General features: G+C 29.0%; 1 non-coding gene across 1 annotated transcript; it reads left to right on the top strand.

The window, feature by feature from the left end:
* Positions 1 to 2,926: 2,926 nt before the first annotated feature.
* Positions 2,927 to 3,033, top strand: LOC139887402 (small nucleolar RNA R71). Its single transcript, XR_011773236.1, has one exon. It is a non-coding gene; the product is annotated as a small nucleolar RNA R71 (small nucleolar RNA).
* Positions 3,034 to 21,333: the final 18,300 nt, after the last annotated feature.

Raw genomic sequence — 21,333 nt, 5'->3', positions numbered from 1 at the left:
TCATGATCGGTGCATTAGTGAGTTTTTCTTTAAGAATATTAAAAGATTTGATGCATTCATCCGAAAAGATGAATGGAGCATCTTTTTCAAGGAGTTTATTCATAGGAGTGGCAATTTTAGAAAAATCTTTTATGAAACGTCGGTAAAAACCAGCATGCCCTAGAAAACTCCTAATTCCTCTAACATTTGTGGAATGTGAAAGTTTAGCAATTACATCTACTTTAGCTCTAACCACTTCAATTCCTTCCTTTAAAATTTTATGACCAAGAACGATGCCTTCTTTAACCATGAAATGGCATTTCTCCCAATTAAGAATTAGATTTGATTGCTCGCATCTAATAAGCATTCATTCAAGATTAACTAGACATGTTTCAAAAGTATCACCGAAGACTGAAAAGTCATCCATGAAAACTTCCATGCATTCTTCTATCATGTCGTGAAAAATCGCCATCATGCACCTTTGAAAGATTGCAGGGGCGTTGCAAAGTCCAAATGGCATGCGTTTAAAAGCAAAAGTACCATAAGGGTACGTGAACGTGGTTTTCTCTTGGTCAATGAAAGGTAAGGGAAAGAGATCTTTTCTGGTGGCGTCATTTAATTTTCTATAATCAATACAAACACGCCATCCTGTTACAGTCCTAGTAGGAATAAGCTCATTTTTTTCATTTGTGATGACAGTCATGCCACCCTTCTTAGGTACGCATTGAACTGGGCTTACCCAAGGACTATCAGAGATTGGATAAATTAAACTTGCATATAGCAGTTTAATAATTTCTTTCTTAACAACATCTTGCATATTAGGATTTAGTCTTCGTTGGTGTTGCACATACGTTTTATGGCCTTCTTCCATAAGGATTTTATGTGTGCAATACGAAGGACTTATACCTTTAATGTCATGAATCTTCCATGCAATAGCTGGTTTATGAGCTTTTAGCACAGAAATGAGTTGAGATTTTTCATTTTCTGTAAGAGAAGACGATATTATTACAGGTAATTCAGATTCACCATGTAAATAATCATATTCCAAATGGTTTGGAAGTGGCTTTAACTCTAATGTCGGTGGTTCTTCTATCGATGATTTGTATCGATATCTGTCTTCTTCTTTTAGAATTTGAAGTTCTTCTGTTGTTGGTTCATATTCATTAGCCATAAGTGTAGCTAACATTTCAGCTTCATCAATTGGTTCAGTTCCTTCTCCTAAAGAACATTCTCCCGTTCCTTGTAATTCTGGAAATTCTTCTAACAATTCTGTATGTGAAACTATAGTTTGAATATAATAACATGTATCATCTGCAGATTGTGGTTGTTGCATAGCTCTATCAACAGAAAAGGTAACACTCTCGTCCTCTATACTTAGGGTCAGTTTCTTACCGAACACGTCTATTATTGTTTTAGCCGTGTTTAAGAATGGTCCTCCTAATATAAGAGGAACTCTAGAATCTTCTTCCATGTCCAGAATAACAAAATCTACTGGAAATACTAAAGTACCAACTTTAACTAGCATGTTTTCCATTATCCCTCTAAGGTATTTTACTGATCGATCGGCTAGTGGTATACTTATTCTTGTTGGTTTTAATTCTCCAAGGTCTAGTTTAGCGTATAGTGAATACGGCATTAAATTTATACTAGCACCTAAATCTGCCAATGCTTCTATTGAACTAAGACTACCCAGAAAATATGGAATTGTGAAACTTCCTGTATCAGATAATTTTTCTGGTATCTTACTCAACAACACTGCAGAACAATTAGCATTCATAGTAACAGCTGAAAGTTCTTCCATTTTCTTTCTATTTGTGATTAGATCTTTCAGGAATATAGCATACCTTGGCATTCCTGAAATCACATCAATGAAAGGAAGATTGACATTTATTTGTTTAAACATATCCAAGAATTTAGATTGCTCGGCTTCAAGTCTTTCTTTTCTCATTTTACTTGGGTAAGGAAGTGGTGGTTGGTATGGTTTAACATAAGGCTTTGCCTTAACTGTGTTATCTTCATTAACCTTTTCAACTACCGGTTCTGTTTCCTTATCTTGATCAGGCTGTGGTGCCTGTGGAGTGGAAATAGAGTCATCAGAATTTACAGGAATTTCGGGTGGTTTAAGTGTAATACCACTTAGGCTTTAGCTGTTTCATCCTGGGCGTTAGCATTTGTATCGCTAGGTAGACTTCCCGGTTTTCTTTCACCTATCAATCTTGCTAGGTTACTCACTTCTTGTTCCAGATTTTGAACAGAAGCTTGTTGATTTCTAAATGCTTGAGCATTTTGTTCATTGGTTTGTTTCTGAGATGTGAAAAATTGAGTTTGAGATTCAACTAGCTTCGACATCATATCTTCTAAATTTGGCTTTTTATCATCGGTTTGTGGTGGTTTAATTGGAAAAATAGGTCTTTGCTGATTGTAAGTATTGTTGGATACTTTTTGATTGCTAGGACCTTGTTGATTGTTGTATGGAACATTTCGGTTATAATTCTGGTTTTGATTGTACTTTGGTCTTGGCGGTTGATAATTATTCTAATAATTATTTCCAGGCCTTTGGTTCATGTATGAAACATTCTCTCTTTATTCCATTGTTTGTTCAATACTGACACAATATTTTGTCAAATGTGGTCCTCCACACTGCTCACAACTAATTCGTATTGCGTGCATATCTTTAGTCATCTTTTCCATTTGTCTCTCGAAAGCATCTATCTTTGCAGAAATGGAATCAAAGTCATGGCTAGAATCGGCTCTAGCCGCTTTAGATGATCTAACGATGTCTTTTTCTTGATGCCACTCATGTGAGTGGGAAACTGTGTTATCAATAATTTTGTAAGCTTCAGTTGCGGTTTTCTTCATAATGGAACCATCAGCATCTATATCGATTTCTTTTCGTGTAGTAATGTCGCATCCTTGGTAGAATATTTGTACTATTTGATAAGTGTCTAAACCATGTTGAGGACATCCTCTCAACAACTTTCTAAATCTTGTCCACGCCTCATATAGAGTTTCATTTGGCTTTTGTGTGAACGTAACTATTTCTCCTTGAAGTCTCACGGCTTTAGATGCCGAAAAGAATTGTTTAAGAAATTTTTCAACTAAGACATCCCATGTATCAATCGCCCCTTCAGGTAACGATTCTAACCAATCTTTGGCTTCTCCCTTTAAAGTCCAGGGAAATAACATGAGATAAATATGATCATCCTCAACTTCTCTGATTTTAAATAAAGTACAGATCCTATTAAAGGTATGAAGACGTTCATTTGGATCTTCCTTTGGCGCACCACTAAATTGGCATTGATTAGTTACCATGTGTAGGATTTGTCCTTTGATTTCATAATATGGCACATTAATGTCTGGTTGAGTAATGGCATGACCTTGGCCAGTGCGTTTAGCTCTCATTCGATCTTCCATACTTAGAGGTTCCTGATTTTTCATGATTGAAATTGTTGAATCTGAATCACCAGAGGATTCTGATTTAATGGTTTCTTCCTCGACAATCTCTGGATGAGTGATTTATGGTTCAGGAGGAATGATTAGTGGTTCAGGATCTCTGAATTGTCCCTGAATATCTTCCGGATTCTCAATTGTGAGGTTGGGTTCAAAAAATGGATTATCGGAAATTTGAATCAGAGTACTTGGTTGATTAGATGACGATTCTAAAGAAAAATCAACGGCGACAATATTGGCTAGATGTCTTGATCGAGTTACAGGTGGTGAACGTATGAAAGGTGGTGAACATTTTGCTCGGTGCATTCACTGAATATCCTATTAGTTATAAAAGATAAAAATTATATAAGTTATCAAATTAATAGACTTTTCTGATTTTGCCCATGTTTCGAATAGCCAATAGATGCAGCAGGTAGCCAGGACCCTTTAAATCGGAAGCCCACAACTCGCCACTAACAAATCCAACTATTACTACGAATAAGAAAATTTTGGATGTCTATCAATTTAACCACTTAAAATAATTTTTCGTCAAAATTTTGGAAAAAAAAACTATGTCCTAAAAACTAGAGCGTCGAGAAATAAGAAAGAAAAAGAGTGCGTCAAAAAACGTCGAAAAATAAAAGGTCAAAAAATAATAATAAGAAAGTAAAGCGTCGAAACTCAAAAGTCTAAAAACTATATATTAAAAGTTGCGTCTAAAGGTATTAAAGCTTAAAAGGACTTCTATATCCAAAAAGGCAATAACTTAAAAAGTACTAAAATCTTAAAACGGCATCGCAAAATTCTAAAGCACCTAAATCTTAGTCTAAAGAAAAAGCACTTAAGGGATTTTACGGCAAAGCCTAAAAATCTAGAAATAAAAATAACTACGGCAAAAACTATATCTTAAAACTAGTTACGAACGATAAAAATACAAATTACGAATAAAAAGATACAAAATATAAAAATAAAACTTAAAGTTATAAAAATACAATTTTTATAAATATATTATTTTTATATAACTTATTTTACAAAAGTATCAATTTTATATTTAATAAAACTAATTAAAACTTAATATTACAAATTAATTAAAAACTAAACTAAATAATAAAATCCTTAACCCTAATTACTTAATTAATAATAATTATATTAAAAACCTAACCCTAATCCGTACCAGTTAAGGTTTCAGATCTGTCAAGTCACCTCATGCGATTGCATGAGGTTAACTTGTTAGTGCCATGCGGTCGCATGGGTTCGGGTTCCAGGCCAGATTGTTTGGGCTGCTACAGTACGGCCCGATTACTTTTAATTATTTTTTTTTCTGTTTTTAACTTATATAAAATATTTATATAAAATAAATAAAAACTTATATTTTAAAAACTAAAATAGAAATAGAATTACTTTATAATTTTTATATATTTTAAACAAACTCTTAAATATATATATATATATATATATATATATATATATATATATATATATATATATATATATATATATATATATATATATATATATATATATATATATATATATATATATATATATATATATTATGTTTTTATATTTTTGTATTTTTACAAAATATTTTTACAAAATAAGAAATATTATATTTTTACAAAAATATCTTAAATTTTTTTTTATAGCGTTTAGGTTTCGGCGTTGATGAAGTGCCCGGCAGCGGTGCCAAAAATACTTGATGTTAGAGCGAAGGGGTACTAAATACTATTAATTTTACTACCAAATACTATTAAATACGATACAATTTTACACAAGTTATTTATTTATTTATAGAGTGTATATACCTAAACCTTGCTACAACACTATAAGCAGTGTACCTAATCGTAGAGTAGTATAGTTTTTAGTAAGTCCGGTTCGTTCCGCAGGGAGCTAGTCAAGTTTAACGCTATATTTTTAAAAACTATATTTGTATATATATATATATATATATATATATATATATATATATATATATATATATATATATATATATATATATATATATATACTTATTATAGGTTCGTGAATCCGAGGCCAACCTTGCACTTGTTCAGTGTCATCATATTCGTAATTACTACGAAATACAGTATCTTGCATTCGTTTTGCTTCCCCCCGCTTCCCCCCGATTGGTTACTTCCCCATTGATCCTGCCCCTATATATATAGGGGCAGGATCAATGGGGAAGTAACCAATCGGGGGGAAGTGGGGGGAAGCAAAATGAATGCAAGATCACACGAAAATATGAACATTTAGAAGAGACACTTCGTGATGAATGTTATTATTTAGGCGGGAAAACGATCGACAAAAATAACATTCAAGATAATATTGTTCGTGAAGAATATGAACGTTTTTTTTTTTTCATGTTTTGTGAAGTAAAATTTAGCCCGATTCAGAGTTTAGGGTTTAGGGTTTAGGGTTTAGGGTTTGGTATTTTGGGTTTATTCCATAAACCCAAAACACCAAACCCTAAACCCTAAACCCTAAACTCTAAACCGTTCGTGTTAAAAACTCAATCTAAATCCTAAATCTAACCCTAAATATAAACCCTAAACCCTAAATTTCAAAACCCTAATATCTAAACCCTAATATCTAAACCCTAATATCTAAACCCCAACAGCTAAAACCTCAAAATACGCTCGAAAAACACGATAATTGTTATATATTACTTCTTCGAGCGTTTTCCCGCCAAAATAAAAACATTTATCACAAAGTGTCTCTACTAAATGTTCATATTTTCATCTCATCTATAATGTTCGTGAACAAAGTTTTTTCAAAAAACAAAAAAAAAAAGTTTTTGCTTCCCCCCGCTTCCCCCCGAATGGTTACTTCCCTCTTGATCCTACCACTATATATATATATATATATATATATATATATATATATATATATATATATATATATATATATATATATATATATATATATATATATATATATATATATATATATAAGTAGTATTATTATTATTATAAAAAGGGGGTTTTACCGTTTAATGACCGGTTTGTCAATTTTATATCTTAAATCACAATTAAAACCTAATGTAAAATATTAAATATACAAATGACTTAATTTAAAGCGTAAAGTAAATAACGATAATAAAAGTGCGATAATTTAAAGTGCGATAAATAAAATGACGATAAATAAAATTGCAATAATTAAAAAGTACGATAATTAAAAGTGCGATAAGATATAAAATAAAGGAACTATGCTTATTTAAACTTCCGTAATCATGATCTTTAACGTGTTGATTTTAATTTATTATCATGGGTTAATTGTCCTTTGTCCTGGATTATTCGATATGTCCATACGGTTTTATCCATAATAGTCCATCGGTCATAATTATAAAGTGCGAGTATCTTCGTCAAATTAACCTTATATCCGAAGTCAAATATTCCAACTAATTGGGGATTCGAACTGTAACAAGGTCTTAATACTTTGTTTAATGAATACACCAGGTTATCGACTACGTGTAGTCCAAGGTTTTAATACTTTGTTAACAATTACACCAATTACCCTTGAATGTAATCCACCCCTATTTCAACGAGTCCATTGACTATTAATCCATCCCGTGTCCGATAAAATGAACAATTGTTGGTATTTATATATACTCTCTCAATATATATATATATATATATATATATATATATATATATATATATATATATATATATATATATATATATATAACCCGATTAAGCGTATGTGGTTATTTATATATACTTCAAATTGTAACCTTTATATTAAATTAACAAGATATCGTTTAGTTAATATAAAGCCCATTAATAGCCCATAGTCTAATTTTCACAAGTGTCGTTCTTTTGTCCAAACCCCAATTATGGTACAAAGCCCAATAACCCTGTCTTTATTATTTAGCCCAACATCACGATTACTTCGATTTAAATAAGCCTAATAATAACTTAGCTACGAGACATTAATTAAAAAAGGTTGAACATAACTTACAATGAGTATTAACCGCGTAGTGTTACACGGACAGAATTTCGACTTACAAACTTAAAACATTCGCCACTATAACCTTATTATTATTAACTTAATATTAAAATTATAATTATAAAATATAAATATAAATATATTGAGAGAGTATGATGATAGATGGATATATATTGTATTTAACTCGAGCAGAAAACGTTCCAATTTATAGATGTAGCCAGCCTCCTAGGCCCATGCGATCGCATGCTTTTTCTTCTTCCTGGCCATGCGATCGGATGGCCAGCTGTACCCAGATATTTTCCTTTTTAAAACGTGGGCTGCTCGGATTTATATAATATATAATATAATTTATATAATTATATATATATTATATTATATTCTAGTGCATCGTTGACTTGTAATTTTAGCTCCGTTGAGTTGCGCGTTGATAGTTGGTTCATGCCCCATTTCCGGATTTTCGAACGTCCTTTCGTACGATTTAATATCTTGTACTTTGCGTTTCGCGGCTCGTACTCTTGTAATTTTGAGACGTTTTTCATCAATAAATTGAACCGCTTGGATTGTACTTTGTACTTTTTAGCGTTTTGATCATTTGCGTCTTCAATTCGTCGAATCTGTCTTTTGTCTTCACCTTTTATTATTTAAACGAATATCACTTGTAAATAGAACAATTGCAACTAAAAGCTTGTCTTTCTTGAGGGATAATGCTATGAAATATATGTTTGTTTTTAGCATTATGATAATGATCATAAACACGAAGATGATGGAGATCGTTTGTGATTTAAGGATGATGATGTGGATAATAATATTGATGATGATGGTGATAGAGATAGAGATAAACGATGATGTTGATCATATGATGATGATGATGGTTCCATGATGAATGATGATGTTTTAGTGAATTAAAGATGAACCGAAGGCCCCACCCCTTTATTCTGTCGGCCTCGTAACCAGATTAGGGTATATATCGGGCTATTGAATCACTCTTCTTGGGCTGCTACAATTCGATTACTAGTTGGGCCGCCGGTTTCTATTTGGGCCGAAACCCAAAAATCTAATCAAATAATACAATAGATGAAGGTGAACATTTTATTTTAATTGTGAGATGAATGGCTATGATATAGATGAAACAGATGGTTAAATTAACTATGGTTATGATCTTAAACATATAAACATAACCAGAGGAGTGGTTAAGGAGTGTTTGTGTTAGACGAGAGGTCGCGGGTTCGAGCCTAGTCTAAGGCATTATTCTTTTTAGGGAAAGCTTTTAAGGTAGTTCATTTATCATTTTTATTATGGTTATATTCATTATTACTATTATTATTATTATATGACTATGATTATGAAGATGAATTAAATATTGAAGTATTAGGAATTTATTTTATTTTTTATGAAAGTAAATATAACATAAGTATGACTAAATTTATTGTATGAAATAAATATAAATATAATAAAAGATAGTTTTATGAAAACAAACATTATATTAAAAATGACTAAAAAAATTTAATTAAGTTATAAGTGACAAAGATAAAAATATAAATATATGTATATAACTCAATTATCATTATTATTATTATTATTATTATTATTATTATTATTATTATTATTATTTTTATTATTATTATTATTATTATTATTATTATTATTATTATTATTATTATTATTATTATTATTATTATTATTATTATTATTATTAACATAAGTATCATTATTAACAATATCATTTTTTATTATTAGTATTATCATTATTAATAAATTTATTATTATTATTATTATTATTATTATTAGTAAATCATTATTTTCAAAACTCTCATTTTAACAAATAAATATTTTGTATATAAAAATATACTTACTACATATATTATAACTATATTAATATTACATATACATTATATATTAAACCTAATAACATTGTTTACATAAATATTTACATATAACAAATTTTTGATTTAACCATATAATACTAATTATATAGATTTATATGTATTAGTATAACTATATGTATAAATATTAAAATACAAAGTAAATATATATAACCTTTGAAATAATAAATAAATTACTAAATTAAATAAGTAATATACATAAACTAGTTTGATTATTATTACATGTTAATTATATGTGTTAATATATATACTTGATATAGGTTCGTGAATCCGAGGCCAACCCTGCGTTGTTCAGTTCCGTCGTATGCATATTTTTACTACAAAATATCGTATCGTGAGTTTCATTTGCTCCCTTTTTAAATGCTTTTGCAATATATATTTTTGGGACTGAGAATACAAGCGCTGCTTTATAAATGTTTGACGAAATAGACACAAGTACTTAAAACTACATTCTATGGCAGGATTATTAAACCGAATATACCCCTTTTTAGTCTGGTAATCTAAGAATTAGGGAACAGACACCCTAATTGACGCGAATCCTAAAGATAGATCTATTGGGCCCAACAAGCCCCATCCAAAGTACCGTATGCTTTAGTACTTCGAATTTATCATGTCCGAAGGATGTCCCAGAATGATGGGGATATTCTATATGCATCTTGTTAAGATCGGTTACCAGGTGTTCAATCCATATGAATGATTTTTATCTCTATGCAGTTTGTGCGAAATGCCTGATATGAGATGATGTTAATGAAAAATGAAAATAGAAATCTTGTGGGCTATTAAAATTATGGAAATGATTGATTACGATAAACTAATGAACTCACCAACCTTTTGGTTGACACTTGAAAGCATGTTTATTCTCAGGTTTGAAAGAAATCTTCCGCTGTGCATTTGCTCATATTAAAGATATTTCTTGGAGTCATTCATGGCATATTTCATAAGACGTTGCATTCAAGTTGTTGAGTTCAATAAAGATCATTATTAAGTAAATGACATATTAAGTCATCTGTAGTTTGGATATATTATGAAATGGTATGCATACCTGTCAACTTTCGATGAAATGAAAGTTTGTCTTTTAAAAACGAATGCAATGTTTGTAAAATGTATCATATAGAGGTCAAATATCTCGCATTGAAATCAATTATTATGTAACATTTATAATCGATATGAACGGGGCATTTCATTTAGAAGTCTAATTTAAGAATCACCCCTTTCCACTTATTCACGTCGCTATAACCTAGTATTAGGACCTGATCAACCCTAGGATACAAGGTAAGTAGTTATGTGTGCTTAACGTCACAATAGGTATATAGTACCTACGTACGGTTAATCATTTATCCGTCAAAGAAGAGCTGCCCATTTAGGTTGTGATTAGAGTAGGCAATATAGAGTTCAGTGAACACTGGCTTACTCAAAAGCATGATTCGCGTCAGAAGCAATGTTCTTGGGATGTTGTAAGATGATCCGTGGTTGAGTAAGAATCCAATTAGTAGTACCTTAGAATATCTAAGATTACACATCTGTTAATATTAAGGCATAGCTTAGTATTAAGTGGCAGAACATTACTATAGTTCAACTAACTAGGATTAAGAAAAGCTGAGACTTTCCTTTAGGGATATACCACTTTATTCATGTACCTAGGATTCTATCCATAAGGTCGTTTAAACCTTCTAACGTTAACATTGGGAGTAGGGATATCCATCTTATCTAGAATCTTTAAAGCCTAAACTCTTAGTGACAAATCAATTAAGATTCATAACCCGGTTGATTGAGGTTTAGTGTTTAATCTAGGAAGTTAAACTTTTGTAATAGTTCCCCATCAGTATTATATTCTTCATACATATCCCTTTTTATCTTTATAGTCTGTATTACCTTTAGTTAATCTTAATTTATCACCACTTGTCACTAGGGTTAACTATTTAGGCACTGTTATCCCACATTACTGAGCAAACATACAAAAATACGAACCTGAGTTATACTTATCACTTACTCGTTAAAAGGATGACAAGTAGGTGAATTATAGCTAGGAAACCTAGCTAAATATAAATAATAAAATCATTACTCCCTTTTGGTAACTGATTCTGACGTTTTGCGACCTAACGACTCCGCACAAATAAAACCGTCCGTTTCGGTCATATCAGGGCTCAAAGTTGTCCCCAGTATTGAATATCCTACTAGTGTTATTGAAATAGCAAATGAACTGGAAATTGTTTGAGGTGCCAAACACAACCTTTTTGATATACATATTCTAAAAGTTCATTTACAAAATATAATTTAGCTGTCTCGCTTAGAAAGCCAATGTCTTGTACCCAGCATGTTGAGAATTTTATGAACATTGAGCTTGGATCAGCCAATAATCTTATCTGATTTTATAATGTGTTATATCAATTTCATCTATATTAATGTGTTCTATATTTGCGTGTTTTTATCCATGAATGATGATTTATTCTAAATTTTTTATTGTCGGTTGATGATACGGGAGTAACATCAAATTAAGACAAATGTGATCATTTGATATGATCATTGTGATATGTAAAGTGTTGCTATAAAACTCACATGTGTTCATTGCGATGCATATTGACCCGACCTTTGAGCTTTCGCTACATGGCTCGACGTCACTACTGAACTCGAAAGTGGCTAAAGTCATATTGTCCTTCGACTTGAGATGCACACACGTTTTGATGTGTAGAACATTATACTTTAATATGGTTAAACGATGTCCTGTATTAGGCTGTTATAAAGGTAATTATTGGGCGTAATATAAAGCTCGTAACAGACACGTATAGTCAAGATAAGATTTGTTAAGGCTATTTCAAAGGTCATTATTGGGGATAATGTAAAGCTCATGACAGACTCATGTAGTCATGATATGATTTGTTCCTCCAACATGTTCGGAGTTAGATACCTTTAAGATCCTCGATGATTAAATAGATATATGTATGGCAATACCCATATATAATTGAGATGATAATTAATTAATTTAGTGATCTAGTTCAGTTCTGAAAAATGAGAAACAAAATATTTAAAAAAAAAACGAGAATGACTAATGATCCATGTCTCAATTTTAACTAAAGTATCTGAAACAAATAGACAAATACATTTAACACTTACTATGAGCAGTTTTGAGAAACTACCCTCGTATGAATTGGGGACAATGATATTTTGCTAGACGTCAACCATTTTTTGTATAGTTACATGGTGTTCTGTTGTGCACAAGTGGAAGTCTGTAAGATAATACGCAAGGTACAACAATACATAACTATATGTCTAAATTCATGTGTGTGACGACCCGAAAATTTCCGATCAAATTTAAACTTAATCTTTATATGTTTCTGACATGATAAGCAAAGTCTGTAATGTTGAGTCTCGAAAACCTTGGAACAGTTACATGAATGCATTTGCCCTTTTTGACCTATGCCCGACGATTCACGAACAATTGGATGTAATATATATATATATATATATATATATATATATATATATATATATATATATATATATATATATATATATATATATATATATATACACACACACACAAATATAGACATAAGTATGTATATAATATTTTAAAAATTAATAAAGGATACTTTAATTAAAATACAAACAATATATAAGATAATTAAATGGTTATTGAAATAAATATATATATGATTTCTATATACAATTAAGATTACATGTATATTGTAAAATACGTAATATATATAAATATTAAATATTTTATACATTAGATAACTAGTAAATATGATATAATTAACAAATTATAATAAGAAAATATTAAATATAATTACAAGTTAAAAATATAGTTATTATACTAAAAGTACTATGACTACTTTCATTAATATTAAAAATCAGTATTACTAATATATATATATATATATATATATATATATATACATATATATAAAGTGTAACTATTATATGTTATATAAATATACATAATTAATAATATGTAATAGTAATATATTAAATGCAAGCAGAAAATATAAATGTTATAGTAATATTATTAGTACTTTTATTATTACCATTAATATTAATATCAATGTTAGTATTACTAATAATAATATCATTATTATTGTCATATATATATATATATATATATATATATATATATATATATATATATATATATATATATATATATATATATATATATATATATATATATATATAAGTTATGATTATCAAAAATAAAGAAGATAAACATAAATATTAATATAAGAATGATGGAAATTATATTTTTATTATTATTAATATTGTTTAATATTATTTTTATAAATATTATTACAATTAATATCATTAATATTATAATTGATATTATTATTAGAAAATAATACAAACTATTAATTTTTTTTATAATATTAGTTTTATAATTGTTATTAGTATTTTTTATTATAATTACTAAATATTAATTCTTTATTCATGTAAAAATCGTATATATGGATTTGATGAATCAGAATTGGTTCCAAGTCTTTTTCCATCTGTAGTTAATTGTTAAAATCGTACCAATCAAATTCACAAAGAACCAAAATCAATTTAACATCACAATCTACTTTCTATTTTTTTTATTTTATTTCTCTTTTGATTTATTCCCTCTGACGATTACCTATTTGTATACAATAATTGAATTGATCCGTGATATAAGAAAACTCAGTCAATTCTTTCATCCACTTTATCAATTAAAACAATTACTGTCAAATTTAGATTAAAATTATAAAGAAAAAGGGGATGAACCCGTCGACTCAATCTGTTCTTGATTTTTTTTTTTACCAAAATGCGAATTTGAATCATTTGTAAAAATCGAAAATTGCAGAGTTGTTAGGATTAATCAAACCAAACTATCTGCAAATTTGTAAGTCTCAATTCTCGAAATCAAGGATTAATTTCGGAGTCAAACTTTCGAATTTAAAAGTCAAACTTTCGGTTTATCATGAAATTCAAAACGATTTTTAGGTTTCAAGATAAATTGACGATTGAGAAAGTTTCTAGGGATGATTTTAAACAAAATTTATGTTGTAATATTTGTCTAAAACGTTCTTAAAATCCAGTTTGATGTTTGAGTTTTCACTTGGGTTCACAAACGCAGTTTTATTCTTTCTGTTATTGTTTTTTTTTTTACTAATCGTGTCTGTTAAATTAGCTAACCTTTAACAGTCAATTAGGTTTCAATTTAAAGGTTAAATCAAAAATAATTCGAATTATAGGATTAATTTCCTACTGTTCTGGTCGACTAGTTTTCAGTGAAGAAGAAGAAGCTTAGAACATATAGTAATACGGGTTATATTTAAAATCGAGGGGTTTAATTCCAGAAAAACGAGAATGGTCCATTGGTTAAGTGTGTTAACGGTTAAACCGAGAGGTCTCGGGTTCGATTCTAGTCTGGAGCATTTCTTTTTAAGAGAAGCTTTTATATGGGTACACTCTTTTATAAAATTTCTATTATTATTATTATTATTATTATTATTATTATTATTATTATTATTATTATTATTATTATTATTATTATTATTATTATTATTATTATTATTATTACTAATTGTTATTATTATTGTTATATTATTAATTATGGGCTTTTTGTTAGTTATTAATATGATTTGTATCATTAAGTTCATTAATGTAAATTACGACATTATCATTAATATTATTAGTATTATCATGTACAAACACTAGTAGTATTATCATTTCTAATATTATTATTATTAGTATTATTATTATTGTAGTATTGCTATTAATATTATCATGATTACAAATAAGTTTTTAAAAGAAATTATCGTCGTTAGCCTATAAATTAAACGCGAAGGTTATGATTATTATTACTATGAATATGCAGGTTTTAACAATGTTGATAAGATAGTAAATATAGAAATCTTGGATATAAACATTATTATAAAAAAAATGATACAAATTATTATTATTTTCATTTATATTAATATTAGTAACATTATTGTTAAAAAATATTATCTTTATGAAAACTATCATTTTATCCTATCATTATTATCAAAATTGCCATCTTTATTAAAGATATTATTATTATTACCATTATCATTATTATTAGTATCATAACTATTAATATCCTTATTCTAGTACTATTATCATAAATATTTTTCAAATAAAAGAAAATTTTATAAGAATATATTTATTACCTAAGTATACTAATGTTACAAAATATTACATTTTAACTAATATAATATCATCTATATTGATATAACGTTAATTAAAATATAAATCAAATGGACATTATAATATATGATAAGTATTAATAAAATTGTATATATATATATATATATATATATATATATATATATATATATATATATATATATATATATATTTATATATATAAATATATATATATATATATATATATATATATATATATATATATATATATATATATATATATATATATATATATATATATTTATATTAATCTTAATACAAAAACTAAAGATATATAAATTCGATTACAAGTATATGTATTAATGAATATACAAATGATATAGGTTCGTGAATCCGAGGCCAACCCTGCATTGTCCAGTTGTTCAATATCGTCATATGTATTTTTACTACAAAATACAGTACTGTGAGTTATAGTCCCACTTTTAAAATCTAATATTTTGGGATGAGAATACATGCAGTTTTATAAATGTTTTACGAAATAGACACAAGTAAATGAAACTACATTATATGGGTGAATGATCGAAGGCGAATATGCCCCTGTTTGCTTGGTAACCTAAGAATTAGTAAACTGATCTACTAATTGACGCGAATCCTAAAGATAGATCTATTGGGCATAACGAACCCCATCCATGATTGCGGATGCTTTAGTACTTCGATGTTGTTTTATCATGTCCGATGGATTTCCCGGAATGATAGGGGATATTCTTATATGCATCTTTTTAATGTCGGTTACCAGGTGTTCACCATATGAATGATTATTTTTGTCTCTATGCATGGGACGTATATTTATGAGAACTGGAAATGAAATTCTTGTGGTCTATTAAAATGATGAAAATGAATGATTATGATAAACTAATGAACTCACCAACCTTTTGGTTGACACTTTAAAGCATGTTTATTCTCAGGTATTAAAGAAATCTTCCGCTGTGCATTAGCTCATTTTAAAGATATTACTTAGAATCTTTCATGGCATATTTCAAAAGACGTTTCATTCAAGTCGTTGAGTTCAGTAAAGATTATGATTAAGTAAATGACAAATTAAATCATTTATAGATAGATATTATGAAATGGTATGCATGCCTGTCAACTTTCGATGTAAATGAAAGTTTGTATTTTAAAACGAATGTAATGTTTGTAAAATGTATCATATAGAGGTCAAATACCTCGCGATGTAATCATATGTTATTGTATTAGTTCTTATGGATTAGGACGGGTCTTTACATGTGGTATCAGAGCGGTGGTCTTAGCAAACCAGGTCTTGCATTAGTGTGTCTAACTGATAGTTGTTTAGATGCATTAGTGAGTCTGGACTTCGACCGTGTCTGTATGTAAAAAGTTTTGCTTATCATTTCTTGTCAGAAATTACCTGCTTATCATTCTTAGTCTAGACACGTTTTACTGCAATTAATTGCATGAATAGTGTATAGACAAAATTCATATCTTAGCGTATCTGCTACTGTAGACTTTGCCTGACAGCTTCCGTAGATTCCTCTGTAACTTATGGGATTTTAGTATTATATATGCATATATAAATCATGTATTGCATGGTACTAATCTACATCCTATAATACATCCTATAATCTAATTCTTATCGAAAAATCCTTTACTAAATCGTACAAAATGGAGCTCGTCACTAGTTCAAGTTCTTCGGAACCCGACAGCTATTCCGACATGGATGTTCACCTAAGCTCCAGAAGCAACGTCACCAGAATGAATCAGCCATCCTCAATTCATCTGATGGTTTCGTAGCCTCCTTAATCATTGGAGACAAGAAGAAGGTGATCCCTTCCACCAACCGAATTCACCTCTTGGTGAAGAACCTGATGCACTTACCGGCGAACCTAACCGAAACACCATTTTCACACTCATTTCCAGAATATCTCGCCACGACTATATCATTACTCAGATTCTAAACCTTATTCATTCGCCCGTTCTTACAGACAATCATCCCGGAGTAATAAGTCAACAAACTTCACGCTCGAGTAATCAATTTGGAAAATATGGTGCAAAATTTACCAGCTTCAGCAACATCACCGGCACCAACAGTATCATCAGTAACAGCACTAGTACCATCAACAATCCATGCCTCAACATCTCATTCGATACCTCGAAGTATAATCATCGTTCTACGTGACGTTCTACATCATTTATCTTCGTTCGACATGGCGATTATGTAATCTCTAATATTTTAGAGATTATATACTCTTGTTCTAACGGTAAATCAAATGAAATTAATATTATATTAACTCATTAAATCCATGATTACATCTGAAGAAAATATTTAAGTATATATATTTTCATAAGGATTGTAATTAAAAATTCTTTTGTACAAACTGTTAATTGTGAAAATATTTTAACGGGTAGGTAATACCCTAGGAATATTTAGATTTCACATTAGTAAGTTACACTGTACATTCTTCAAATCTTATTCAACATTCATTTACTATCCTACTTACATCTACAAAGATACGAATCCGTTCACCGCAGAATAACCATTTTCATTTAATTTCATATTTGAATTTTGACCTATCAGAATCCAAAAAATGGTATAATGAAGAAAACATTGGACAAAATAAAATTTGTTAGAAACAAACAAATTAACTATGAAAAATTTTGTTAAGAATCCACGCTAACTGTTCCTAGCTAACTGATTACATTTTATTTATCGCAGTTTATTTATCGCAATTTAATTATCGCAATTTTATTTATCGTCATTTAATTTCTGTTATTTACTTTACGCACTTTATTTATCGTCATTTAATTTCTGTTATTTATTTTACGAACTTTAAATATCAGGACACGTATATAAGGTTTTGACATATCATATCGACGCATCTATATATATTATTTGGAATAACCATAGACACTCTATATGCAGTAATGTTGGAGTTAGCTATACAGGGTTGAGGTTGATTCTATAATAATATATATACTTTGAGTCGTGATCGAGTCTGAGACATGTGTACGGGTCACGATACTTATTAATTAATTCGAATATTATATATGAATTATTGAATTGCTAACTGTGGACTATCAACTGAGGACTACCAACATTGGACAATTAAAATGAATTAAAATATTGATTATAACATATGAAACTAAACAATTTTTCAAGTTTGCCACTTGATTTCATCTTAAACCTCATTTGTATCTTGACGATTACAATCTGCGTTTAAACCTTTCATGATTTTTGAAAACACCTCAATCGAGAGGATGAATCAACCACACTTCATCTACGTAAGAAGAGGTTGATGCATATAGCTATGCACTTAAAAACACTCGGAACTTGAGTAAACATTTAATACGTATCTGTGTTAATTCCTTTAGTGTTATTATTACCCAAAATAACTTAGTAATCCCTTTCAAAGTAGACAACTTTGTCACAGCTTCAGCAAATCAATTTCGACTTTTCGTAACCTTGATATATAACTTTGCTTTCGTCAACATTACCGAAGAACCATATATATATTCCGCCATATTAGCAGTAAACTTAACAGCAACTTCATTGATCTCTGACTTTCTGAAGAACCATTATATATGTTCATTAAAACCCTATCATATACTCACCCGCATCTTATAACAAAAATTGCCATACCAATTACCGAGTATCAGCAATCAGTATTTTGAAGTCTTTCAGCATGTCTACATCAACAGTTATATGTATACATATAACAATTATCTCTTAGAATTATGATGTTCCATTCTGAAATTATGAAAAGCAACCAGTCTACGAATCAATATTCCAAAGTTTTTAAAAAGCTGATGAAACAGTGAAAACTGAAGACTGCCTTAACAGTCAAAAGTTTAATGATAAAGAATGGAGTGTTGGAAACACTCAATGGAAAATTTGGAACAGGAAAACGAATTAAGTAAACCATGAAGGAGACCGAGGAAAAATACAAGAATCAAACCCTATATTCAAAGAATCCAGATGATTCTATATCCGATGAAATCTTTAGAAAATATCTTGCTCCATACTCATGTTAAATCTTGTGAAAAAATCTTTCTTCATCAACCTTCGATCTTAGAAATTCCAAAATATCATCATAAATATCTTCGATATTTCTGAGGATATTTTCATAAATATTCTTGTCCAAAATTATTCATCTCTTCGTTCTATCTATGTTACATCAGAAAGGAAACCGTTTTAGCTTCTAAATTCTGAAAAATTCAAATTTAAATTATGAATGTTTTTGAAGTAGTGTTGGGGACTGAAGCATGAGTTAGTATAATATAATGACACTTGATCAACGTGATTATATTACAGTAAGTCATGCTGAGTTTCTAATGGAACGTGATGATTCACAGATTATAATGCGTGCCATGTTACATAACTCTTTCATTCTGCTTAACTTCTGAACATATCAACAAAATATATTCTTGATAGTTCTGTTCTCGGTGATTCTGGTAAATTGACAAATCAAATCGTGCTATTTCGTTCTTTCTTGTTTAGAACATTAGTTATGTTCATTCAAAACTTCATATCTACGAATTCTGGATTATTATTCGCTTAACTTAAAGTCGGGAAGAAAAAACAAAAGCATGAAGCTCCGAAATAGAAAGGGAGTATAAATCGCAGCAAATAAGAGAGAGCATTAACTGTGAATGACAATGATTATAAAAGACGGAAGCAGGGACTCCAAAATATAAGGGAGAATATAAAGCCCGATAACAACACATAAATTACAAACCGTGGATATCAATGTTTATCGCAACATAAAGACACGGGAGAATTAAAAATACTATAACGCCAAGGTAATAGTAGAAGTAAACAGATTTTTCTGGTGGAAGATTGAAAAGAAGGATGACAGAAATGATAATTAGAAAAATATCAAGGATTAGAACAGGATTAAGCATTTTTACAATCTTTTGGATGTATGAACTAAGAAAGAAAGTATAGGAATAGCGAAAATAATGGAACGGAAAAAGTTTAATTTATAATGGGAATATCGGACAGAGTAATCGAGGCAGATCACCGTATTTAATTATAGAGATCTTAATTTCAATATTCGCCGAAGAATCAAATCTTTTAGATTTTGAAGATTTTCTTTATATCCCTTGAATTTCGTAAATTCAACCATGACTACGTCACCTGATAAGATGAACCTACATTTACTCATTTCACTATTTTGGGATAACTTCACTCGTACTCTTCGAGTAATCGAATTATTCTATCCATATTACTCTTTGGTAATAAAACTATATTTATCAACTCATATTCGTCATGAAAACATTTCTATTGTTAGCCATGACCACCTCACTCAAATTTCGAGACGAAATTTCTTTAACAGGTAGGTACTGTGACGACCCAAAAATTTCCGATCAAATTTAAATTTAATTTTTATATGTTTCCGACACGATAAGCAAAGTCTGTAATGTTGAGTCTCGAAAACCTTGGAACAGTTACATGAATGCATTTGCCCTTTTTGACCTATGCCCGACGATTCACGAAAAATTGGATGTAAATATATATATATATATATATATATATATATATATACAAATATAAACATAAGTATGTATATAATATTTTGAAAATTAATAAAGGATACTTTAATTAAAATAAAAACAATATATAAGATAATTAAATGGTTATTGAAATAAATATATATATGATTTCTATATACAATTAAGATTACATGTATTTTGTAAAATACATAATATATATAAATATTAAATATTTTATACATTAGATAACTAGTAAATATGATATAATTAATAAATTGTAATAAAAAAATATTAAACATAATTACAAGTTAAAAATATAGTTATTATACTAAAAGTACTATGACTACTTTCATTAATATTAAAAATCAGTATTACTAATTTATATATATATATATATATATATATATATATATATATATATATATATATAGATATATATATATAAAGTGTAACTATTATATGTTAT

This window comes from Rutidosis leptorrhynchoides, chromosome 1 (genome assembly GCF_046630445.1).
Source record: "Rutidosis leptorrhynchoides isolate AG116_Rl617_1_P2 chromosome 1, CSIRO_AGI_Rlap_v1, whole genome shotgun sequence".
Lineage (NCBI taxonomy): Eukaryota > Viridiplantae > Streptophyta > Magnoliopsida > Asterales > Asteraceae > Rutidosis > Rutidosis leptorrhynchoides.
Note: the sequence above shows the minus strand (reverse complement) of the source record. Positions and strands in the feature narration are given on the sequence as shown.